Below are 25,768 nucleotides of genomic sequence, written 5' to 3'. Positions count from 1 at the left end.
AGCAAACTGCAAAGCAGAAAGAAGAGGGACGTACTATAGAGGGATGTGATTTCCATTTTCAAGGCGCCTGCGTCCTGTGCAGGGAGACAGCCTAACATAAAATGTGCCTAACAAAAGATCTATTGACTTCTTACTAAAAATCTCCAGTTCATATAACCCAGGGGTTTATACCTTCTCCTTTAAAAGTTCTATTCCTGGGACTTCCCTGGTGGTCCAGTGGTGAAGACTCTGCGCTTCCAATGCAGCAGGCGTGGGTTCAATCCCTGGTTGGGGAGCTAAGATCCCACATGCTGCGCAGCCAAAGAAATTTTTTTCAAAAGTTATACTCCTGTGTTGTTGAATTTAGTGGTTTAGATTTTGTTTGAATGTTAAGAAGATTTCAGTTTATTTACCAGGAACAAACAAAACATAATGTAAAAATAGTTTCCCAGAAACGATTTCCATCGTTCTCTTCTTCCCTTTCTCCCGCAGACTGACTGGTGTTTCATCTTGACAAGTTCTCTGTCATTCCATAGGAAAGCGGTCTGGCTTGGAGGTTGCAATCCCAGGGAATTTTTCATCAGCGGGGAAGTCTCCATCACTACAGAGGAATCAAGGTTGAAGTCAGTCCCGGGTAAGTGAGATGCTCCCCCTAACCACCAACACAGCAGTCGTGTACCTTTCAAGGGGTTCAGGGGCAAGATGGGCAAGGCATTTCTACTAACTCTTCTTAAGGATCATGGACAGTGTGCCCTATGCTACGAGGTAAGCGGTGACTGTTGTAATTCTTACTGGTGATCATTTCATGTCACTGATCCTTGGCTCTCTTTGTATCTCATAGGACTGTTGTTAAGTCCAATACAAAATGAGTCTTCTTTTTAAAAAACTGAAATGTTTTACAAAGCCTAGCATTCTCATAGAGAGTCCTTTGAATTCTCCCCACTTTCCCGAGAGGCTAAGAACACTTCACACCATGAACTAGGAGAGGGGGTAGAGCCCTTTCTGATGAAATATAGAAACAAAGACAGAGTCTTAGCCTGCTTGCTCTCTGGACAGGATCTCGGACCACAAGGTCTTAAATCCTGGTATAAATGACGGAAGTGAGGACAGTTCAACTGGCACTCTCATAACAAGAGTTCTGAAACACCTTCCAAAGAGACTGTAGCAGTAGACGAGGGAAGGGAGTGCTACAGTGTGGTAGTACAGGGGGAATGCTCGGCTACAGCAGTGAAAAATGTGGTACCTATTGGTGTGCTCTCGGGGTTCTTGTACATGTAGCATAGATGACCTTTACAGTGTCCCTCCCACCTTCCCACCTGCATTAGGTGTTCTGTTTTTTTGTTTGTTTGTTTGTTTTTAATTTACGTTTATTGATTGATTGATTGATTGAACTTATTTATTCTACGTATTTATTTTTTTGGCTGCACTGGGTCCTCATTGCTGTGCACGGGCTTTCTCTAGTTGCGGCTAGCGGGGTCTACTCTTGGTTGCGGTGTGCGGGCTTCTCATCGCGGTGGCCTCTCTTGTTGCGGAGCATGGGCTGTAGGCGCGTGGGCTTCGGTAGTTGCGGCTCACGGGCTCTGGAATGCAGGCTCAGTCGTTGTGGCACATGCGCTTAGTTGCTGCACGGCATGTGGGATCTTCGCAGACCGGGGCTCGAAGCCGTGTCCCCTGCATTGGCAGGCGCCACCAGGGAAGCCCTAGCTGTTCTTACATAGAGTCTAAAAACAGAGAGCACTGAGAGAAGGTAGTGGTTATTAAAGGCTCAGGATCTAAATTCTACCTGTCTCTACACCCCTTCCCAGCTGTCGATTTGACCCCGTTTGTGAATGCCGACCTCATTCTTCAACTTGCTCTGCCGTTTGTATACTCACCTTGAAAACTTGTTTCTGTGATGCGTTGAGCAGACACAGGGTGGCAGATTGCAGAGGTGGAAGCTGGTGGTCGGATATTTGCGGGCTGAATCTCCTTCAGTCCCATTCCCATTTCTGGTTGCGCAGAGGCCCTACTTCCTGTGTATGACGCGGAGCCATAGGATTGCGGGCAGGAGCCAAGTTCTCCATACAGTGAAGACCCCAGTGTGCCTTGGTTATAGTAATATACCTGGCTTCCTTCCTGGTAGGGAAGTGACAGGCGGCTATGCCCCTGATTTGTTCGTGGGCCTCCTGATGCAGCAGTTCCCTTGGCTCTGGCCCTGTCGTCAGCTGCCCCTAGGAGGACTCTGAGCCCTAGCCACTTCTCTGGTAGATTTGCCTATTCCCCCACTATAATCACACCTGAATAAGGCAACTCAAACCTTTCAGAGATGTGTCGTGAACCTCTTGTTTTCTGAAATACCTATCTGGTGGTTGTGAGACTTAAGGCCAACCTCCCCGAGAGACTTTGTTTCTATTTCTCCTAGTAAACCTAGACTCATCTCCTGTCACCTTCAACTCTACTCCAATTGTGTTCTTTCAACCCAGACCCCTGACCCTGCTTTTTACTTCTGCCATTTCATCCTCACTCCTGCTTCCTTTCCTAAATCCATACGTCTCTTTTGGCCTTCCTAGCCCTGGGCCAAGTTCCTTCCTCTTTCCTCAGTTTTTACCCCTTTCCTTCATTCTCCCATCCAACTTTCAGGCCTTCCTTTCTCACGCCCCAGTTAGCAGCATCTCAAAATTCGAAAGGTTTATTACTCATCTATTAATTCTATTCCATTTACTTATTCGGTTCTATACCTATCTTACCTATGTATGGAAGAACCGCTGGTAGCCAAGGTGGCAGCAAGAATCCTAGCAGCTGTCACCTGACGTATCCGTAGTAGTCAGCAATTTCCATTTCTTTGTCCCTCTGGGTGAAAAATTGCAGCTTCCCCGAAGAGGTGTATCTGGCAGCATTCTCCCGTTGTTGTTGAGCCCGCCTCTTCATGGCCTCTCGCTCTGGCCTCTGCTCTTGTTCGATGGGCTTTGACATGACTGGCTCAGGCACGTTGGGTTCCCTCCATGGAACTCGTTGCTTGCTGAAGTCTTGGAGTAGAAGTTGGGTTTGGAGCTTGGGTGGGGACTGGCGCTTAGTCACAGCAGGGGGAACAGGCTCGCGCTGGAGAGAAGCGCCAGATGAAGTTTTGTAGGGTGCAGGCCTAGGAGCAGCAGGCTGAGGGACACGAGGCTGGGTATGGTTGGTCCAAGCCGGTTGGGTTGGGTTGGCCACAGTTGGCTGAGCTGGTTTGGCGGGACCTGGCAAAGAGGCAGGAGCTGGCTGGGATGAATTGACTGCAGCAGGTTGAGCTGAGTCAGTAGAACCAGGCTGGGCACGGTAAGCCACAGCAGGCCGATGTGAGGCCAGAGACTGTGGCCTCCGAGGAGCGGGTCGAGCTTGAGGCTTGTCCCAGGCAGAAAAAGGCAGAGGTATCAACTTGACCTTCCCAGGAGGAGGCCGCTCACACTGGGATGGAGATGGACACTCTGTTTCAGCACTGCTGTCTGGTTTCTGGGCTTGGACTTGCGTTTTCTCAGGCCTCTTACCCTCACGTGGGGTATGCCGCCGTGGCTGGATCGCTGGGGGTGGCTGGGGGTCTTTGGGGTTGCTTGAATTTCCCAAGAGCCGACAGGAAGAGAGCCCAGTTTTCGTCTCATTCTTCTTCCCCAGCGCATGAAGAACCTTCACAGACTCCAGCATGCGCACGCCAAGGGAGGTTCGAGGCTTTTGAAAGCTCTCTTGGCGAAGCTCAGTTTGGTGTTCCTTTCGCTTCGTGTTGGGGATTGCTGGCTTGTCTTCTGCCTTGACTTTGTTCCCTGACTGCTTGTTCTCTTCAGCCTTGTTTCTTCCTCTGGTCCTTTTGGTCTTTTCCTGCCCATGGCTCTCAGTTTTGCTGATCTTTCCGGATGCAGCTTTCTGAGGTTTGCCTTGAGAGTGCTTGGCCGTGTTCGCAGGAGCCCTGTCACTGACTGCAGCAGTGCATATAACCGCTTCTCCCCCTAACAGGCACTCTGGATCCTTTGGCTGGATTTTGGCCTTGGGAGCACCACCGATAGGCTCAGAGGCTTTCTGTTTGTTCTTCCTGGGTTGATCAGAGGGAACCTTTACGACACTTGGCTTTTCCTGCACCTGATTCACCTTAATGGCTCTGGTGTCTTCAGCTTTGATCACGTTGGGACCTTGGGATCGATCAAGATCTTTCCAAGAATTAAAGAGCTGGGGAAGGTGAATATCCTCCGCCAGTGTAGTAATGTCTGCAAGACCACTGCTAGGTTCAGTCCCATTTTCAAGTGTCCCTAGGTCCTGACGACTCAGGCTGTTCTCTCCCAGATCAGCATTTTCAGAACCAGGCTGCTCCTCTTGGCTGAGGGGATCGGTGCAGGCCAGCGGCTGGGGAATATCAGGGATTCCCAAAGGGAGTAGTGGAGGATCTTGGTTTTCTATTGGGATCTGGTAGGCCTCCAGAGGCTTTGACAGCTTGGTTTTGATATCCTCCACGTTCTTACTCTCTGTTTGTCCCTGGCTTGGAGCTGGAGGCAGGGCCAGGAGACGCCTGGCACTCTGGACTGGAGCTGTCACTGAAATGTCCCCAAGTTCAGATGGTGGGTTACTCTCAAGTATGTGACTGTTTCTGCTACTGCAGGACTTGGGGAGTTCTTGAGTTTGTGTCACACAAAACGTCTGGCTTGGAGGTTGCAATCCCAGGGAATTTTTCATCACCAGGGAAGGCTCCATCACTACAAAGGGATCAAGGGAGAAGTCAGTCCCTGGTAAATGAGATGCTCCCCCTAAACACCAACACAGCAGTCGTGTACCTTTCAAGGGGTTCAGGGGCAAGATGGGCAAGGCATTTCTACTAACTCTTCTTAAGGATCATGGACAGTGCCCTATGCTACGAGGTAAGCGGTGACTGTTGTAATGCTTAACTGGTGATCATTTCATGTCACTGATCCTTGGCTCTCTTTGTATCTCATAGGACTGTTGTAAGTCCAATACAAAATGAGTCTTCTTTTTAAACAACTGAAATGTTTTACAAAGCCTAGCATTCTCATATAGAGTCCTTTCAATTCTCCCCACTTTCCCGAGAGGCTAAGAACACTTCACACCATGAACTAGGAGAGGGGGTAGAGCCCTTTCTGATGAAATATAGAAACAAAGACAGAGTCTTAGCCTGCTTGCTCTCTGGACAGGATCTCGGACCACAAGGTCTTAAATCCTGGTATAAATGACGGAAGTGAGGACACTTCAACTGGCACTCTCATAACAAGAGTTCTGAGACACCTTCCAAAGAGACTGTAGCAGTAGACGAGGGAAGGGAGTGCTACAGTGTGGTAGTACAGGGGGAATGCTCGGCTACAGCAGTGAAAAATGTGGTACCTATTGGTGTGCTCTCGGGGTTCTTGTACATGTAGCATAGATGACCTTTACAGTGTCCCTGCCACCTTCCCACCTGCATTAGGTGTTCTTTTTGTTTTTTTGTTTTTTTAATTTACGTTTATTTATTGATTGATTGTTTGAACTTATTTATTCTACGTATTTATTTTTTTGGCTGCACAGGGTCTTCATTGCTGTGCACGGGCTTTCTCTAGTTGCGGCTAGCGGGGTCTACTCTTGGTTGCGGTGTGCGGGCTTCTCTTGTTGCGGAGCATGCGCTCTAGGAGCGTGGGCTTCGGTAGTTGCGGCTCACGGGCTCTAGAATGCAGGCTCAGTCGTTGTGGCACATGGGCTTAGTTGCTCCACGGCATGTGGGATCTTCCCAGACCAGGGCTCGAACCCGTGTCCCCCGCATTGCATTGGCAGGCGGATTCTTAACCACGGCGCCACCAGGGAAGCCCTAGGTGTTCTTATATAGAGTCTAAAAACAGAGGGCACTGAGCGAAGGTAGTGGTTACTAAAGGCTCAGGATCTAAATTCTACCTGTCTCTACACCCCTTCCCAGCTGTCGATTTGACCCCATTTGTGAATGCCGACCTCATTCTTCAACTTTCTCTGCCGTTTGTATACTCACCTTGAAAACTTGTTTCTGTGATGCGTTGAGCAGACACAGGGTGGCAGATTGCAGAGGTGGAAGCTGGTGGTCGGATATTTGTGGGCTGAATCTCCTTCAGTCCCATTCCCATTTCTGGTTGCGCAGAGGCCCTACTTCCTGTGTATGACGCGGAGCCATAGGATTGCGGGCAGGAGCCAAGTTCTCCATACAGTGAAGACCCCAGTGTGCCTTGGTTATAGTAATATACCTGGCTTCCTTCCTGGTAGGGAAGTGACAGGCGGCTATGCCCCTGATTTGGAATCTGAGATGGTGCTCCCTGAGCAAGCCTGGCAGAAAGTGATGGATATAGAGGGACCATGTTATTGGCGTCTGAAGTTTTATCATACTGGGCTGCCATAAACATGGAGGAAGCAGCTGGGTGCCGGTCAGTGAGTGCCAGAGTAAAGTCTCCGAGTGAAGAGGAATTCTTTTCAGTGCTTCCTGTGATGTCCCACTCAAGAACACCTGGATAGGAAGGAGCTGAAGTGGAGATCTGGCTGTGGTCAGTAACTCCAGATAACATAGTCGTGCTGGAATGTTGGTAAAGGTAGGCACTACCCATGAGTGTCTGGAAAGAGGTACCGGTAGCCGATGCCGAACTGACGGCAGGGGCAGAGACTCTGGAGAAGTTGCAGACACTTCGTGTTAGGGAAGTTGCATTGCTCACCACAGGAAGAGAATGCTGCAGAGAATTTAGAGTTCCAAGTAGAGATGGATTTTGGAAATTTTCTGTAAGAACAAGAGGGTCATGAAAAACTCAGGGAGGTTGAGAAATTCTCACTACGTTTGAGGAACAGCATTATCTTAAGGTTCTTGCTCTCAGGACACCTCTACTATCGACCCTTCCTGAGAAACCCAAAATCAGACAGTTAATGATGGCTGTAAGGACTGAGCAGTTTTCCACTCTTCTGTATTAACTGCCTGTGCTCCCATCTTGGGCACAGATGGGCAGAAGAGCCAAGTGGTATGGTTCAGACATTGTTCTCTAGGCTGGAAGCAACCTTCTCCCTGCCCTGTCTTTCCCTTCAGCCTGCACTCGTATTGACTTCTATGCTGTTTCCTAGACTGGAAGCATTTTAGAACTAGGAGGCCCTTAGAGAACTTTCTCTTTTTTCAGTCTCATTTCACGAGTAAGGAAACTGAGGCTCAGAGAGGTCGGGTTGACTTGTTCAGGTTCTCTCATTATGTTAGTGTCATTACCAGGTTTCAGAACCTAAGTATCCTGACTTCCTTGCCAGGACTCCACTCTGAGCATGATAGTGCCAGAAAGCAGGAGAAATAGAACTTATAATATAAGCATTTTTTTTGTCCATTAGAAAACAGTACGGCCATTACCATTGTCATCTTCAGTGTCTCCCTTTGCTTGTGCAGTTCCCACGCTATTACCTAGAGTTGACGTATAGCTCAGTCCAACTGGTGAACTGAAAGAGTCATTTTTGCCCTCTTCAAGCCTGGTTTCTCATCCTACCTCAAAATGATTACCCGAAAGTGGATTTCTTAAGTGCTTTTGGAAAGAGAAAAGTTATCTGATTACTTCAGATTACTCATCTATAAAGTGGTTATAACACCACCACCAATAATAATAGCAGTAATAATTAATAGATGAATAAGCTGATCTATTGCGTATGATTTATATGGAGGAAGATACAATAAGTTCTAGAAAGACAAAGAAAAATCATGAAAAACATGTTACGTAACGAAAAAGAAATCCATAGATATTAATGAAAACTGGGGTATGTGGGCAAGTATCAAAGCCTAATGAATTTACTAACAAATGACATTCTGTACCATACATGCAATATTATGAAAGTGAATTTTGCCCACTCTATTTTAGTGAATACTATTAACCAAAAAACACGATGGAGGTGATAGAGGTGAATGAATTCCTAGCCAATGCATACAGACAGAGACGATAAATCAGTAAAAAATGCATAACAAGCAACAGAATGCAACAAATGTGAATGTATAGGTAGCCACAACATATATAGACAAGTATTTCAATGAAAACCGGTACAAAGCAGACAGCAAAATAGTAAGTGTAAAAGAGTTTCATTATTGTGCTCATTCATATTTTTACCCAGCAAGTAACAGGTATTAAGCCTAGGAGAAATATATCTTTCCATGAATATAACTCATATAATAAGCAGAAAGGAAGCTTAAAAAGTATCAAGAAGGTTTTTGTATTTATCCTAGAACTTAGAATCATCTTCCACATCCAAGAAGATGACATCCCAAGACCTCAAAAAACCATCATCCCTAGAATCCAATTAAAAAAGATTTTCAAATGTAAGAAAATCCAAAGGACTCCACAATATTGTTTTAGATAAATGTGGATGTTTGTGTTTTCTTTTTTTCTTTTGCCGCGCCGCGTGGCCCTGGCCGTGAAAGCACCGAGTCCTAAAGCGCTGGACCGCCAGGGAATTCCCTAAATGGGGAATTAGAGATGTGGGGCTTGACTTTTTCTTTTTCTTCTCCGGTAGCTAAGATCTACAAGCGAACGATGGCTGTTGATCAATGTGCTCTCTGTGTTAGGAAGGAAATAACTGTAAAAATGAAAAGCAACCTTGCCTTAGAAGCTACATATCACACAAAGGAAATAGTCCTTCTGATTCAATGTAGAAGATATCATTTAAAATGTTTAATTGGTCAAATGTCTACCTAGTTTAAAAATTAGAAAGAATAGAACACTGAAAAGCAGCCCCCTAGATAACCACTTTGGTTTCTGGTTTCTAGGAAGCATCATTTCTAAAACATACTTCTAAAGTGTTTCTATTCCAAACTGTCAAGTGCCAGCTGTATTCAGAGAGGCAATAAAAGAAAGAAAACGGAGTATGACTTTTCTGATAGGCTGCCTTTCCTGGTGATCCCCTGTTCTGGCCTTACTTTCCTTCTTAGTCTGTTAATGTAAGGATTTGCTACCATCAACTTTGTTTTGCCCTGCTCTGAGCAGATTTCCCTCTGTGCTGTTTCTGCTTTAATTTAAAATCTTTGGCTCCCATCAACATTCCATGGCAAACTGCCTCTTTCTTGAGAGCTCCTCTATGCTTTCCCTCTTCATTCTTATATTTTTTTCCCATCTCTTGGTTCCTGTTGGCCTGTGCTAATGAAAACAATCCTAAACTTGCTTACGTTTGACTCTGTGCCTCCCTATATAGCCCAGTACTCTCCATCCTCTCTCCCTATTCTCTCTTTTCAACTAGTCGAAATACTAGTGGAGGGAGACCATTGGAGATGAAACATCTTGGTATATATCGCTAGTTTTCTGTGTCACCTGGCTTTTCTATGTTTCTGTTGAAACACTCTTTTGAGAAGTCTCTGATTTCATTTTCTACATGGGTACCCTTTAAGGCTCAATATTGGAAAAGAAGGGGATCAGAGTGATCAACCCAATGTGGTATCCTAACGTAACAGATAAGGAAAGCAGCAGGCTTTGTGAGGCAGTCAGTGATTTGTCCAAAGTCACACAGACAGTAAACGTCAATGTCAAAACTGAAATTAGGTCTCCAGACTTGTAGTTCAATACTTTCCCTCATTATTCCACGCTATTTTGAATCTCCTCCTCAATTTAGGGGCAAAAGAAATCGAACGCAAAACTTTCCAAAGTTTCTTTTCTTACCTGACATGGTCAGAGAAGAGGAGACATCAACTGCAGGTACAAGGGATGAGGAGACAACACTAGAGGATGTCTGAGTGGCTGCAGCTGAACGGCGCACGTGTCCAGTACAAAGGTCACTGGTTACTGGTCCAAACGGCTCCACGGAAACCCCAAGACCTCTACCAAGTGGTAGTAGGTTTGGTAGGAGAGTGATGTCACAAAGCAGGCAGTTGAAAGGTATGAGCTAGCCAATAGGGAGGTCCGATCCCCAACAGGAGGGCGGGCTTGGGTGAAGAGAGCGTAGGAGAGCTAAAACAACCCCTCAATTTCTGAGCTCTGGGGAGGAAATCCTAGAAGACAGATTTACCTCCCCCAGGCTCTTCCATTAGGGAAATCATTGCAACATTTCTTACAGACGTTCATTAATATAATTAACTAACAGTTACTTATATTCTACAGAGTATTCTATTTTATGTATCATATACTTAGAGCTATATAGATCTTATTTAACTAGTATCCTTAGGAAGGAAAGAGCCATGTAGTTTGAACTATTACAGTTGTAACTTGGTTAAAGAGCAGGGTGAAGTTTGTTGAGTGTACCCTGTGGAGAATGTTGTGGTCCAAGGCTCTTCTCTTTTAGTTTCTTCTCCTTGACTCCTACCTTCCTTGGGCTGGGCTAGGCTGGGGGCCAGGTTGGACTTGCGACTTAACATTTCTCTTCCGCTTTCTTTTTTTTTTTTTTTTTTCTTCCATTATGGGCATTGCTTCTAGGACAAGCCTTGGTCTTGCATTGGATGTTCCTTCCTGTCAACTTCCAGCAGCAGGAGTCTTCTTTTCAGTGCTTGATGCTTCACGAAATAGACTCTGCCCATTGGCAGCAAATACCAGAGAGCCAGGAGACAGAGCTGGTTGCAGACCTTTCCTCTTCCAGCCTTTGGTTGCAATTGTTTTGCCCATGATTTGCTAGCTCTAGTTCCTTGGGCCACACAGGTATCCTGCCATCCAGCTCTTTTTATATGTGAGAGACATTCTGAACACTGTCCCTCTTTCTTTGCACAGAAGTATATACAGTGTGGCAGTTACCGTAATCTCCTCCCCCTTGCAAACAGCCCCTCTAGAATCTCGGACCTCTAGGACTCTCTGTCTTGCATGCTTGGGTGCAAGGCCAAGCACAATGAAGAGGAGAATAATTAGAGAAAGAGGAGGACATTGGTGGAGAACTGGGAGCAGGTAAGGTGAAAGGGCACCGGAGAAAAGAGATGCATGTAGGTTTTTTGGTTTCTGTGGGAAACAAGTTGACACACTTGGGCCTCATTTTGTATTAACAGAACAGAGAGTTGTAGATATAAGTAGCTAGATCGTGCAGCAACTGCCATGAAGTCTGTACACTGAAGAGAACAGTCTCACATCTAGTTTTCATTTTGTTTTATGTCATATTACCTTATTTATAGCATTCACTGGTATGTTTGTAGAACGCAGATGTTTTCAAATGCTCTGGTTTTGTCTACATGGTTATTTCCTTGTCCTATTTGTAAGGAATCCAACATTGTAAGACATATTGCATGTTTTTCTCTTGACGATTGTTTACCTTGAAGCGTCATGAACTAACTTGAGCTGTTGGATTTTGTGGAGAAACTTTAAAAAGGGTCTGTGAAAAAGGCATTGTGGTGAGTCGCATTATGCACCCGAGCGTAAGGAGCAGATATCTGCCACCAGCCCAGCTTGGCCTGGATTGCCTCTGTGTTAGTTCCCCTGGTTAGTGCTTTTCTCCCTAACCACTCTTGTGACTGTGATAATGTGAGTTAAGGGCTGAGTTGCTAGTGATTTATGTGTGAGGTAGGCTGGTTTGAGGGAGGAAATCTATGGACCTAGTCATTTTCCTTGGTGGTAAGCTTTCAGGGGTGCAAAGATCGATCTTCCTGGGGACTTTTCTGGTACCAGGAAGATATCGCATAGATGGGACCTCCAAAGACACACATTTTATTTTTAGGCCTGTTGTTCCTATTATGGGATGTGAGTTTCTTCACTGATGGGGATGCTGCTTATCTGAGAAGAAACTGTGAAAGGTGGTGTAGTATAGAGGTGTGGCTTAAGCTTTTAAGTTTTCTTCAAGGTTTTTCCCCTAAGCTTCATACTTCAGACGGCCTACTTACATGAGACTAGTATGTGATGTCAGGCTAACAACTTCCTAAATACCTGCAAGCCAGATCAGTGTCTCTTTTCTCTATATTCCCATGGAAATCAAGGGTCCCGCCGAATTTTCCATCGAAACAGTTGATTTGTGCTGTCTCTAGGAATTCTACAGGGCGTACCGTTGCTTCCTAACCGGTGTCATTTGGGAGATCGATCCCCCTCTGTACATTCAAATGATTAATTTTGAGACTCTGCTCATGTGTGCAGTAAACCCTTTAATTCCCTAAGACCTTCCTTTCCTCCATCTCATACCCCATGAAGCCCGCTTCAGTTTATCTCCTGAATTTCTTTGGAATCTGTCAGCTCTCCCTCAACATCCTAATACTGAACTTGCCTGTCTGTTGCGATTAGGTCCTAACTAGTGTCCATATATCTTGTTTCCCTCCAATCCATTCTTCACACAAGAAAGCTTCAAAGCAAGTTGGAACATTGCTCATAAACATCGCTCACAAACATTGTTTTGAGAATAGAAAACACACTGGTGGCCTTTAAGACTCTGCGTGCTCTAGAATCCTCTCTGCTTCTCTAGCCCCATCTTGTGCCACGTTTGCCCTCACTTTCTATGCTTCAGATACACTGAATTAACCTTAGTTCTCACTCATCTGACAGAAGTCAGTTGAGAAATTATTTTTCACTGTGATTCCTAGCATTAAGGAATTTGATGATCAGGTTTTGTATGAGGACTAAAACTAAACTGGGAAGTGGAAGAATTGCGTTTCAACTGTTTCAGTCAACACGCATGTATTAATGATACCTAAGTATTGAACACCGGGCTAGGTTTCATGAGGGATACAGAAGTTCTGGCCATCTCTGGTTTTGGGTATCCCTTATTTGTTGAGACCTTTGCGTTGTTTGGTTGCCTTTTGTCTGTTTTCCAGATGGGAAAACAGGAACAAGGGAAGTATAGGTTATTACTAGGTGGGGTTGAACAAGTGGAGCAGCAAACTGCAAAGCAGAAAGAAGAGGGACGTACTATAGAGGGATGTGATTTCCATTTTCAAGGCGCCTGCGTCCTGTGCAGGGAGACAGCCTAACATAAAATGTGCCTAACAAAAGATCTATTGACTTCTTACTAAAAATCTCCAGTTCATATAACCCAGGGGTTTATACCTTCTCCTTTAAAAGTTCTATTCCTGGGACTTCCCTGGTGGTCCAGTGGTGAAGACTCTGCGCTTCCAATGCAGCAGGCGTGGGTTCAATCCCTGGTTGGGGAGCTAAGATCCCACATGCTGCGCAGCCAAAGAAATTTTTTTCAAAAGTTATACTCCTGTGTTGTTGAATTTAGTGGTTTAGATTTTGTTTGAATGTTAAGAAGATTTCAGTTTATTTACCAGGAACAAACAAAACATAATGTAAAAATAGTTTCCCAGAAACGATTTCCATCGTTCTCTTCTTCCCTTTCTCCCGCAGACTGACTGGTGTTTCATCTTGACAAGTTCTCTGAAGTTCTCTGTCATTCCATAGGAAAGCGGTCTGGCTTGGAGGTTGCAATCCCAGGGAATTTTTCATCAGCGGGGAAGTCTCCATCACTACAGAGGAATCAAGGTTGAAGTCAGTCCCGGGTAAGTGAGATGCTCCCCCTAAACACCAACACAGCAGTCGTGTACCTTTCAAGGGGTTCAGGGGCAAGATGGGCAAGGCATTTCTACTAACTCTTCTTAAGGATCATGGACAGTGTGCCCTATGCTACGAGGTAAGCGGTGACTGTTGTAATTCTTACTGGTGATCATTTCATGTCACTGATCCTTGGCTCTCTTTGTATCTCATAGGACTGTTGTTAAGTCCAATACAAAATGAGTCTTCTTTTTAAAAAACTGAAATGTTTTACAAAGCCTAGCATTCTCATAGAGAGTCCTTTGAATTCTCCCCACTTTCCCGAGAGGCTAAGAACACTTCACACCATGAACTAGGAGAGGGGGTAGAGCCCTTTCTGATGAAATATAGAAACAAAGACAGAGTCTTAGCCTGCTTGCTCTCTGGACAGGATCTCGGACCACAAGGTCTTAAATCCTGGTATAAATGACGGAAGTGAGGACAGTTCAACTGGCACTCTCATAACAAGAGTTCTGAAACACCTTCCAAAGAGACTGTAGCAGTAGACGAGGGAAGGGAGTGCTACAGTGTGGTAGTACAGGGGGAATGCTCGGCTACAGCAGTGAAAAATGTGGTACCTATTGGTGTGCTCTCGGGGTTCTTGTACATGTAGCATAGATGACCTTTACAGTGTCCCTCCCACCTTCCCACCTGCATTAGGTGTTCTGTTTTTTTGTTTGTTTGTTTGTTTTTAATTTACGTTTATTGATTGATTGATTGATTGAACTTATTTATTCTACGTATTTATTTTTTTGGCTGCACTGGGTCCTCATTGGTGTGCACGGGCTTTCTCTAGTTGCGGCTAGCGGGGTCTACTCTTGGTTGCGGTGTGCGGGCTTCTCATCGCGGTGGCCTCTCTTGTTGCGGAGCATGGGCTGTAGGCGCGTGGGCTTCGGTAGTTGCGGCTCACGGGCTCTGGAATGCAGGCTCAGTCGTTGTGGCACATGCGCTTAGTTGCTGCACGGCATGTGGGATCTTCGCAGACCGGGGCTCGAAGCCGTGTCCCCTGCATTGGCAGGCGCCACCAGGGAAGCCCTAGCTGTTCTTACATAGAGTCTAAAAACAGAGAGCACTGAGAGAAGGTAGTGGTTATTAAAGGCTCAGGATCTAAATTCTACCTGTCTCTACACCCCTTCCCAGCTGTCGATTTGACCCCGTTTGTGAATGCCGACCTCATTCTTCAACTTGCTCTGCCGTTTGTATACTCACCTTGAAAACTTGTTTCTGTGATGCGTTGAGCAGACACAGGGTGGCAGATTGCAGAGGTGGAAGCTGGTGGTCGGATATTTGCGGGCTGAATCTCCTTCAGTCCCATTCCCATTTCTGGTTGCGCAGAGGCCCTACTTCCTGTGTATGACGCGGAGCCATAGGATTGCGGGCAGGAGCCAAGTTCTCCATACAGTGAAGACCCCAGTGTGCCTTGGTTATAGTAATATACCTGGCTTCCTTCCTGGTAGGGAAGTGACAGGCGGCTATGCTCCTGATTTGGAATCTGAGATGGTGTTACCTAAGCAAGCCTGGCAGTAAGTGATGGATATAGAGGGACCATGTTATTGGCATCTGAAGTTTTATCATACTGGGCTGCCATAAACATGGAGGAAGCAGCTGGGTGCCGGTCAGTGAGTGCCAGAGTAAAGTCTCCGAGTGAAGAGGAATTCTTTTCAGTGCTTCCTGTGATGTCCCACTCAAGAACAGCTAGATAGGAAGGAGCTGAAGTGGAGATCTGGCTGTGGTCAGTAACTCCAGGTAACATAGTCGTGCTAGAATGTTGGTAAAGGTAGGCACTACCCATGAGTGTCTGGAAAGAGGTACCGGTAGCCGATGCCGAACTGACGGCAGGAGCAGGGACTCTGGAGAAGTTGCAGACGCTTCGTGTTAGGGAAGTTGCATTGCTACAACAGATTTTTCAGCAACAGAGCAATCCAGCCAAGTTTATATTTTAGAGAGAGAACATCTTCCATATGGAGGATCAGTTGAAATAGAAGAGATTGTTAGAATTGTAGGGTGGTAGTAATCCAGGCAGGAGATGACGAATGCCAGACACCACCTAGTCACAGACATAGCTTTTGCAGCGATCAGCTACATGTTGTTGTTTTTTATTTACTCTCTCATATAATTTTTTTTAAGTCCTGGACCACAAAATACTGTGGCATAGTTGGAAAAATCTGAGACTCGATTCTAGTCTTTTTTCTGTTTGCCTGCTGTGCAGCTTGGGCTTACGTCTCGAGCCTTACTTTTTCATTGTGAAACAAGAACAGTGCTACTTAACCCGAGAACTCCACAGGCACATAAACCCGTGGCGTGTGAGGAGCAGTGAAGGAGAGAAGGAATGGAAGTGCTTTGGGGGACCCCAAGAGCCCTTCAGAAACCGTTTGTTCTTTTTATTATTGAGCATTAAAAGTGAAGGCATTCCATTTGTTTCACTCAGAAACAAATTCTGTTCTTCTGATAGCCTGTTTTTTTTTTCCACTCCCTTTTTCTGTAGTCAGATCAGTTCCTGATGGGCATTCTCCAGTCCACACTATTGCATCTGATTGGAGGCTATGCAAAATTTCCCAGAGACAATGAATTTTGACTGTATAGTAGTTAATTCTTTATAGTACGTTCCTGCAAAAACACTCTTTTCTTCAGAGTTTTTCCTTTTCAGGATAGTGGTAGTGTTGTGGTAACTAATAAAGGCTACTCTTGAGAAAATTGTCTAACTTGTTTTTAGTGTATCTACTTCGCTTACTTAATTCCATATTCCCTGTTTTCTAGACAGACTTCTTGGTGTCCACTGTACCCATGGTTTCAACAGGACTGGCTACCTCATGTGCAGGTGAGTTGCCAACCCCAAGAGGCAGAGCATGTTTAAATTGTTCTGTTTACAATAGTAATGTAAGCTAATGTAAGCTGAATGCAAAAAATGCAGTCAGAGAAGTGTATGAAGTGGAAGGCAATTTTGCCCCCTACTCAGATGTTACCACCAGTAATAATTTAGCACATATTTTTTCAGACGTAAAAAATGCAGATATAAGCATATACAATGGTCCCTTGGTATCTGCAGGGGGATTGGTTTTAGGACTCCCCATGGATCCGAAAATCCTCGGATGCTCAAGTCCCGTATGTAAAATGGTGTAGTACAGTCGGGCTTCCATATCTGCAGGTTATGGAACCGTTGGATATACAGAACTGACTGTACATGTGATTTAATGGTATAGTGTTTTAGACATTCTGGTTTATAATTTAATATATGGAGGACATCTTCCTCTGACAATATTTGGAGACCTCATTCTTATTTATTTATTATTCTTTTTTTTCCTCCAAATTTGCTTTATGTAGTTGGATATAAATAAATGAGCACAAACTTAAGCAAGATACATGTAACAATTTAATAGAACCTGATACTCTAATTCTTTCAGTGTTTCTCCAACTCATCATGGGGCTCGTAAGAAAAGTAACCAACATGGATACTACTACAGTTGAATGTCAAATCTTTAAGTGCTTATGACATACTAAATCCTTGTATAATGCACTTATGAAGAACCCTTCAAGGGACTTGTGTTTTGTATGTAGCAAAAAGTGTTAAGAGTCAAATATTCAACTCAATATAAAATAATAAGAAACACTTCTGATTTGTTAGGTTGAGATTGCTTCTCCTTTTACTAATGAATGATTTTTTTAGCTGTAATATCACTGAGCTGAACAAATATGTCACCTTGGAGTACATAAGGAAAAATAAACACATGCTAAATGGGTAAAACATTACAACTACATCTTTACTAGACCATCTCTACTAACGCTTCAGAAGCTTAGAGATTCAGAGTGTTCTTACGTTATGTGCAAGAAAAATAGAAAGAGAGAAATTCCTTCTTTTTTGAGATCACAGCTGTGAAGTCGTGATTATACAGATTCTTCATTTGTGTGCGAAACATGAAACACATTTCTCTAAATTCTCCCTGCTTAGAATTGTCAGTCAACTAGCAGGACTTTCCTTCCAAGAAACAGAGACTGAGATGTGTTTTATATAACTTCAATAACCTCAGCACTACCGTAAGAAGACATGCAGTATCCTTTTGCTGTGCTTCAAGACAACAGGGAAGGAGGTCACAGGAAAGAATAAATCAAAATTGTTACAACTGAGAAACTTTTCTCAGTTTAACCATGGTGCCACTTTCATTTTTACATAAGCATGGTGGCATAAGTCAAGCTCCATACATCAGAATTCTTAATATTTAAAATTTACCTTGACTTTTAATTATCACCATGTTAACCACCAAAATAATTTGACGAAACTCATAAGAAAGGGTAATGTTAAACCCCACTTTACTAGAGTTAGTTTCTGGACACATTAGCTCATTTTTTTTATAGAAGAGGGACAGTGAATCTCAGTTTGCCTACAAGCTAGGAGATCACTTTGAATTCTGCATTTCTTAACTGCAAACAGATACAGCACTTGTAACAGGTTATAACTGGTTTTCAGCTGGTTTTCAAGCACAGAGCCAGCCCCAACAGTAATAGTACACTATTTAAAAAGACCTAAGGCAATGAATTCCATTTCCAGTGGAAAGAAAGAATCGTATGGTCTTGGACAAACAATTCTGATGGTTCACTTAACAGTCACTTAGTAGTTCTTCCTTGCTCATAGAACTTTATGACTTTTTTGAGGAGTGAAGCATTCAGCTTGAGTGGATAAATCCTTGTTAGGCTAAGACAATCATTATCATATCCCTCTTTGCCATGAATTGTCTTATGAATGGTCATATCAGTCTGTTTTGGCAAATGAGTAATTAAGGGAAGGCTGTTATTGTGCTTATGAGAATGATATTTTTCTCTGACAAAAGATAAATAGGCATTAGGAAAATGACCATTTGGGCTCTTTTTCTGCTTCCTCCTTGTTTTGTGAGAATATGATATTTGGTTTTACAGCAGCCATCTTGTGACCCTGAGATGATCATATGCCAATAATGACAAATGGTAGATTAGAAAGAACCAGCAAAGACAGAAAACAGCAACATCAGTAGTAACAACAATCACAGCAAAAGAACAATGGGACCTTAACTTGTAGAGTTCCTATAAAGTAAAAAATAAGTGCTCTATGTTTATTCTAAAACAAAAAAAGAACTATGCAAACCAGCTTAAAACTCCTTTTTTTGTGCCAGTGTTCTAAAATGTGGCTTTTAATAAAACCTTGACCCAAATGCCAGCAACTTCAGAAAAGAATTTGGGTAGGGGGAAGAAGAAAGTTATCTCACTTAGGAAAAACAACCACTATCTTTATCCTAATCTTTGACACACAATTGAAACATATATAGCTGCTGTAACACTTTACACAATTCCTATGTACTGGAGGAATAACAAGATCTAAATAACAATTATATTTTTCAACACGGGGTGAAGGCTTTACATAAAAATACCATCCTACTTTTTCCCCCTAAATTTCTAAAATATCACGTGCTTTTCCCCAACATCTGCAGCCGTTCAGGAATTTTTAGGAAACTTTCATGCATGATCTTAATTCCTAATCCCTGGCTCTTTGGGCTCAACGACAAAAGATCAAAACCACCAAAAATGATGGTTCACTTGAAGTCAGGTGAGAGACACTGGCTCAGTTAGTCTCGTAGGACAAAAGCAGTGCTGCATCAACTGTCTCCATGCAGGAGGGGCACGTGAAGGATCTCATCAGCCAGTCATCTGTACAGCCCAGGTGATCTGCATACACAGCAGAAATCAAATTGGGTTCTCATAAACAAAGTGCATCATACAGATCACACACTCCCCGATCTGTTTTTTAAATATTTGTTTTATTTTATTTATTCATTTGTTTGGTTGCGCCGGGTCTTAATTGCAGTCGGTGGGCTCCTTAGTTGTGGCATGCAAACTCTTAGTTGCGGCATGGATGTGGGATCTAGTTCCCTGACCAGGGAACGAACCCGGGCCCCCTGCATTGGGAGTGTGGAGTCTTTAGCCGCTGCACCACCAGGGAAGTCCCCCGGATCCTTTTTTCTGATCCGTTTCTTCCAGGGTCATAAACTCCTTCAGGCTGATGCTGTATGAGGCCTATTCTTTGAGCTATCCTAATTTGCTCCTCTCAGCTGAGGTGCTAGGCGAGTCTGACTAGGTGTTGGATGAGAGACCAAAACTGGAACTTGATCCAGATATGGCAGCAGCAGCTCCTGATCCAGCTCCGTCCCCTTGCCAAAGCTAGCCCAGTCGGACTGAGACTTGTGAGGCAGGGAGATGTCATCCGAAGTGGGGGACTTAAGGCAGTTCCCCATCTTCCGGGACTTGAGTGTGTGATCTGTGTGCTGTTTTGACAGTCTCCCAACCTCATTCTTTTTTTTTTTTTTTTTTTTTTAATTAATTAGTTTATTTATTTATTTATTTTTGAATTTTTAAAATTTATTTATTTTTTATACAGCAGGTTCTTATTAGTTATCTGTTTTATACATATTAGTGTATATATGTCAATCCCAATCTCCCAATTCATCTCACCACCACCGGCCCCCGCCCTGCCCCGCTTTCCCCCCTTGATGTCCATACGTTTGTTCTCTACATCTGTGTCTCTATTTCTGCCTTGCAAACCGGTTCTTCTGTACCACTTTTCTAGATTCCACATATATGCATTAATATATAATATTTGTTTTTCTCTTTCTGACTTACTTCACTCTGTATGACAGTCTCTAGGTCCATCCACGTCTCTACAAATGACCCAAGTTCGTTCTTTTTTATCGCTGAGTAATATTCCATTGTATATGCGTACCACATCTTCTTTGTCCGTGCATCTGTCGATGGGCGTTTAGGTTGCTTCCGTGACCTAGCTATTGCGAATAGTGCTGCAGTGAACATTGGGGTGCATATGTCTTTTTGAATTATGGTTTTCTCTGGGTATATGCCCAGTAGTGGGATTGCTGGGTCATATGGTAATTCTATTTTTAGTTTTTAAGGAACCTGCATACTGTTCTCCATAGTGGCTGTATCAGTTTACATTCCCACCAGCAGTGCAAGAGGGTTCCCTTTCCTCACATCCTCTCCAGCATTTGCTGTTTGTAGATTCTCTGATGATGCCCATTCTAAGCGGTGTGAGGTGATACCTCATTGTAGTTTTGATTTGCATTTCTTTAATAATTAGTGATGTTGAGCAGCTTTTCGTGTGCCTCTTGGCCATCTGTATGTCTTCTTTGGAGAAATGTCTATTTAGGTCTTCTGCCCATTTTTTGATTGGGTTGTTTGTGTTTTTAATAGTGAGCTGCATGACCTATTTATATATTTTGGAGATTAATCCTTTGTCTGTTGATTGGTTTATTTATTATTTTTTTAAGGCTGCATTGTTCCTTTGCTTACTGATGAACATGTACAAGTCAGAAGTTTTTGATATTATAAAACGTCAAAGTAATGAACATTCCTGTGTGAACATCTTTGAATATATATGCTTTGTCTCAGTTAACTTCACTCAGAATGGGACTTCTGCATCAAGGAGTTTATGCCCTTATGCTTTTTGTGGGTGTTGCTACACTGTACCAATGTATGGTTGTTCGTGCAGGAAATACTTATTGAGCATCTGTTATGTTTAAGCACTGTGCTGGGTGCTAGCAAAAAGACTTGAGAAATTTTGTGAGTGAGGAGACTTGACCTGCCCTTTGTGAATTCTAGCAGTCCAGAGAGGGAATAGATATTCAAGTATCACACTCTGCATGTAGAATTACAACTCTGACAAGTGCCAAGGAGAGGGACATGGTACCATGAGAGCATATTTTAGGGAGGATTTGATCTCATCATGGAGATTAGAGAAGGTTTAGGGATGTTTCAGCTGATATCTGAAGGATGAGTAGGTATTAACCCGATAGGGACGTTGGGGAGAGATTTCTGAGCATAAGGAATAGCAAAAGACCCTATAAGAGGAAAGCATATGCTGTGTTGGAGGAACTGGCCAGGAAGGTGGGGCCGTTGGGGGAGCATGTCATTATAATGGAGCTGCAAGTGTGGGTAGGAGCTCGATCGTGCAGGCTTATGTTTAAGGTTTCAGACTTGAAGAGTAATAGAAAACCATTGAACTTTTTTTTGTTGAAGGTGAGTGTGTGGAACATACCCAGTTGCATTTTCAACCTATCGTTTTGCTACCGAGTGGAGAATACACTGCAGGGAGAAAGAGTGGAAGCGAGGAAACAAGTTAGGAGACTTGTGTAGAAATTGGGCATAATGGTGGCTTGGACCAGGGTATGGTGGTCATTTTGGTGGAAAGATGTGGACAGATTCTAGAGGTATGTAGGCAGTATCATTGTCAGCACTGGTGGTGGGTTGAGGATGAGGGTGAGGGAGAAATAGCTGTCAGTGATGGTGATGCCTAAGTTTCTGGCTCCTATGGTTGGTTAGATGGGGTTTTTTTAGATATGATGTTAATATTTGTCCTAATTTGTCTTTTGTTATTTGTTGGTTCTTGATGAATACTCTGTCATATTAAGTCTCCTGTTTTTAGTGTACAAAGCATTTTGACCGAAACTGACCCGTTGTATGTTATCAGATAACTTTTTAACATCTGCCAGTTTGGTCCTGTATTTTATTCTCTTTCATTTATTAATTAAATTGTTGTATTAATGTAAATAACTATATTAATAGATTTTCTAAAGTTGCGTTATCCTTGCATCCTTGGTCCTTGGAATAAAGCCTTTTTTTTTTTTTTTTTTTTTTTTTTTTTTTGGCTGTGTTGGGTCTTTGTTTCTATGCGAGCGCTTTCCCTAGTTGCGGCAAGCGGGGGCCACTGTTCATCGCGGTGGGCGGGCCTCTCACTATCGCGGCCTCTCTTGTTGCAGAGCACAGGCTCCAGACGCGCAGGCTCAGTAGTTGTGGCTCACGGACCCAGTCGCTCCGGGGCATGTGCGATCTTCCCAGACCAGAGCTCGAATCCGTGTCCCGTGCATTGGCAGGCAGATTCTCAACACTGCGCCACCAGGGAAACTCCGGAATAAAGCCTTTTTGTAGTCATGGTATATATCATTCTTTAATAATTATTGATTAGATATGCTGATATTTTCTTAGGATTTTTCTATCTATATTTGTAAAGCACAATTGGACCCTTTTTTGTAAAAACTTGATTTTCTTTCCTTTTTATTTACAAATGACTCGAATTTTGTTGTTTTGTAGATATTTGATTGATGTAGAAGGCATGTGGCCAGATGATGCAATTGAATGTAAGTATAAGGGTTGTCACTACTTTTCCCTTGTTATAAAATTTGAAGGGAGAAATGTAAGGGAATTTCTCAAATTTTGGAAAAATAGAAAAGTCTGTAATTCATTTGTTCTGATATACGATAACCTTTTACCAAAAGTTTATAAAGGGATGTATCTGGAAATAGCAAGATATAATAGCCTGAATAATTAGTCAGTGGATTTCAGCATTTTTTTTCTTTTTTAAATTTATTTAATTAATTAATTTACTTTTGATATTATATCCACTGCCCCACCAAGGAAGTCCCTTTTTCTTCCTTCCTTCCTTCCTTTAAAGCTCCAAGTCATTTAAAATACATGACTTCTCACTAAAAATCTCCAGTTCATGTAACCAAGGGGTTTATAACTTCTCCTTTAAAAGTTATATTCCTGGGACTTCCCTGGTCGTCCAGTGGTGAAGACTCTGCGCTTCCAATGCAGCAGGCCTGGGTTCAGTCCCTAGTTGGGGAGCTAAGATCCCACGTGCTACGCAGCCAAAGAAATTTTTTTTAAAAGTTATATTCCTGTATTATTGAATTTAGTGGTTTAGTTTTTTTTTTAATGTTTAGAAGATTTCAGTTTCTTTACCAGGAACAAACAAAACGTAATGTAAAACTAGTTTTCCAGAAACGATTTCCATCATTCTCTTCTTCCCTTTCTCCTGCAGACTGGTGTTTTATCTTTACAAGTTCTCCATCATTCCATAAGAAAGCTGCTCGTCTTCTGGTTTCATAAGAGATGGTGAACAGTGGTAAAATATCGAGTTGACCGAAATTTCTAGAGTACACTTCAGGGAGCGAATGATGGGGTGGAATGTTGGGGCAGAGTGAGAGATACAGATTCTGGTGAGACTGAGAGTCATGCACAAAAATTACTGGGCTGTGGTGAAGGGAGAACAAAACTAAATCAGGTTCCTGCTGGTGGACAGGAAGCCAAAATGAAGAAGAATGGTGCGTAGCTGGGCAGTGTAATTAGGCCCCTAAGTGCTGTGTCTTCTGATAGTAATTATGAACAGAAACCAAATAATAGTTACTAATAACATGGAGGTGACCAATCCTTGAGAGCTGAGGCAGAGAGAAGGAAAGATGGCATTATGCCTTGTCTCTGGTTCCTTGAGTTTCCCAGGCTGGTTTGTGACCAATCTTGGGTGAAATCATAACTAAGTCATTTCTGCTAAGGTGATCAGCTTTCGTGGGGTCCTTTCTCTGCACTCTGTCCAATGATAAAGCCCACTGGTTTATGCCTCCTGGAAAACAGTTATTCCAAAGCAGTATAAGTGAAGCATTGATGAAACAGCCATGAAGAACATGTTTCCACATGGCCTCGCACCACCTTTTCAAAGTGCTGTAAAACTTTTTTCACCCAAAAATCAGTAACAGAAAAGGATTGGGATCAAATCCCGTACAGAGGTAGTGTAAGAAAAAAGAGAATAAGGAGCAGAATAGCATGTCTTCAGACAATAAAATCAAGTTGGAAAAGACAGGTCCACAAAACAGATCAAAACTGTAACCTATTATTTCAAAGTAGGCTAAAAGACGTTAGGAAAAACAATGCGAAAGATGAAAGAACATGGATCGAGGAGGGAATGGGAAGTTATTGTTTAGTGGCTATAGAGTCTCTGTTTGGGATGGTGAAAAAGTTCTGGAAATGGTAAATGCTGATAAATGCCACCTATGGGTGTTTGGTTTTAGTTGATCTTCTTCCATGAAAGGGTTTGGAGAGATTCAGAAACTATGCTGCTGCCTCCATCTTTCTGATGTCCTGCTCAATCTTTTGACATAATTATTTTGAATTTGCACAGTGGTGATGGTTGCACAGCATTGTGAATGTATTTAATGTCACTGAATTGTATACTTGAAAATGGTTGAAATAATAAATTTTGTTTTATGTATATTTTACCATAATAAAAAAAAGATGAAAGAACAGCATAAACCAGAATTAGGTAAGATGATAGAACTCAAGACAGAATTCAAAATAAAAGAAAAAAGTTTCAGAAGTGAGGACTAAATTTAAAATAATACAAGAGTGGGGACTTCCCTGGTTGTCCAGTGGTTAAGAATCCACCTTGCAATGCAGGGGATGCAGGTTCGGTCCCTGGTTGGGGAACTGAGATCCCACATGCTGCAGGGCAACTAAGCCCGCACGCCGCAACTACTGAGCCCACGTGCTCTGGAGCCCACGCGCCACAACTGGAGAGCCCACGAGCCGCAAGGAAGAGCCCACGCACTGCAACAAAGAGCCCACGTGCTGCAACTAATACCCGACACCTCCAAAAATAAATAAGTTAATTAATTATAAATTAAATAAAATAATACGAGTGAATGAACATAATGGATAATGCCTTAAGAGAAACAAACAAGAAGAGGAAAAAATTTTTTTAAATCTAAAAGAAGATAAAAAGAATTTTAGAGAAATGGCAAACATAACAGATAGGCAAAAAAGAGTCAGGACAGCTCTGAAAAGAGTAAATACGTATAAGGGGCTTTCCTGGTGGTGCAGTGGTTAAGAACCCTCCTGCCAATGCAGGGGATATGGGTTCGATCCCTGGCCCAGGAAGATCCCACATGCCGTGGAGAAGCTAAGCCCGTGAGACACAACTACTGAGCCTGTGTGCCACAACTACTGAAGCCCACGCGCCTAGAGCCCGTGCTCGGCAACACGAGGAGCCACCGCAATGAGAAGCCCGCTTGCCGCAACTAGAGAAAGCCTGCGCACAGCAACAAAGACCCAAAGCAGCCAAAAATAAATAAATAAATACATTTATATATATATATATATATATATATATATATATATATATGTATAAGAATCTGTTATACCATAAAAGTGACATTTCAAATCAGTGGGACAGATTAGTCAGTAAATTGTGATACATAAATGTTGGGGTATAAATATTTCTCTGGAAGGATCCACAGCACGGCCAAAGCAGATGTCTCTGAGGAGGGAAATGTGTGGCTGGGGAACGTGGGGAAAAGGGTCACTTTTCATTGAATACCCTTGTGTACCTTTTCTAGTGTTCTGTCATGTGAATCTATTACCTGTGAAGTTTGCCTGAGTTCAAACCCCAGTTCCCCCAATTGCTAGCTCTTAATCTTGGGCAAACTCTTCACACTCTCCAAGCCTCTTTATCTGTGAAGTAAGGTCAGTAACTTAGCCTGGTGCTGCCTGGCACAGAATAAACTCTCAAAAAATGGACATTATTAGTGAAAAAAGCCCAAATGCCCATCAGTGGATGAATG

At 43.2% G+C, this 25,768-nt stretch overlaps 1 long non-coding RNA gene and 1 pseudogene across 13 annotated transcripts; one reads left to right on the top strand and one right to left on the bottom strand.

The window, feature by feature from the left end:
- The first annotated feature begins 438 nt into the window (after positions 1 to 438).
- On the top strand, positions 439 to 24,420 carry LOC309654202. Of its 12 annotated transcripts, XR_014260013.1 has the most exons (6): positions 439 to 596; positions 4,690 to 4,706; positions 16,104 to 16,164; positions 22,136 to 22,309; positions 22,467 to 22,513; positions 23,197 to 24,420. It is a non-coding gene; the product is annotated as an uncharacterized lncRNA (long non-coding RNA). The 12 variants fall into 12 exon arrangements; XR_014260012.1 differs by lacking the exon at positions 16,104 to 16,164; XR_014260014.1 differs by lacking the exon at positions 4,690 to 4,706 and having other exon boundaries at positions 439 to 613; positions 16,108 to 16,164.
- LOC309654201 (RING finger protein 11-like) lies at positions 17,350 to 20,305 on the bottom strand (annotated as a pseudogene). Its single transcript has 3 exons — positions 19,324 to 20,305; positions 17,600 to 19,109; positions 17,350 to 17,464 (listed from the first exon to the last, which is right to left on the bottom strand). The product of its transcript is annotated as an RING finger protein 11-like (transcript).
- Positions 24,421 to 25,768: the final 1,348 nt, after the last annotated feature.

Source organism: Balaenoptera physalus (genome assembly GCF_965194825.1).
Source record: "Balaenoptera physalus genome assembly, contig: HAP1_SCAFFOLD_2249, whole genome shotgun sequence".
NCBI classification, from domain to species: Eukaryota; Metazoa; Chordata; class Mammalia; order Artiodactyla; family Balaenopteridae; genus Balaenoptera; species Balaenoptera physalus.
The sequence above is the reverse complement of the archived record's forward strand: the minus strand, read 5'-3'. Positions and strand labels throughout refer to the sequence as shown.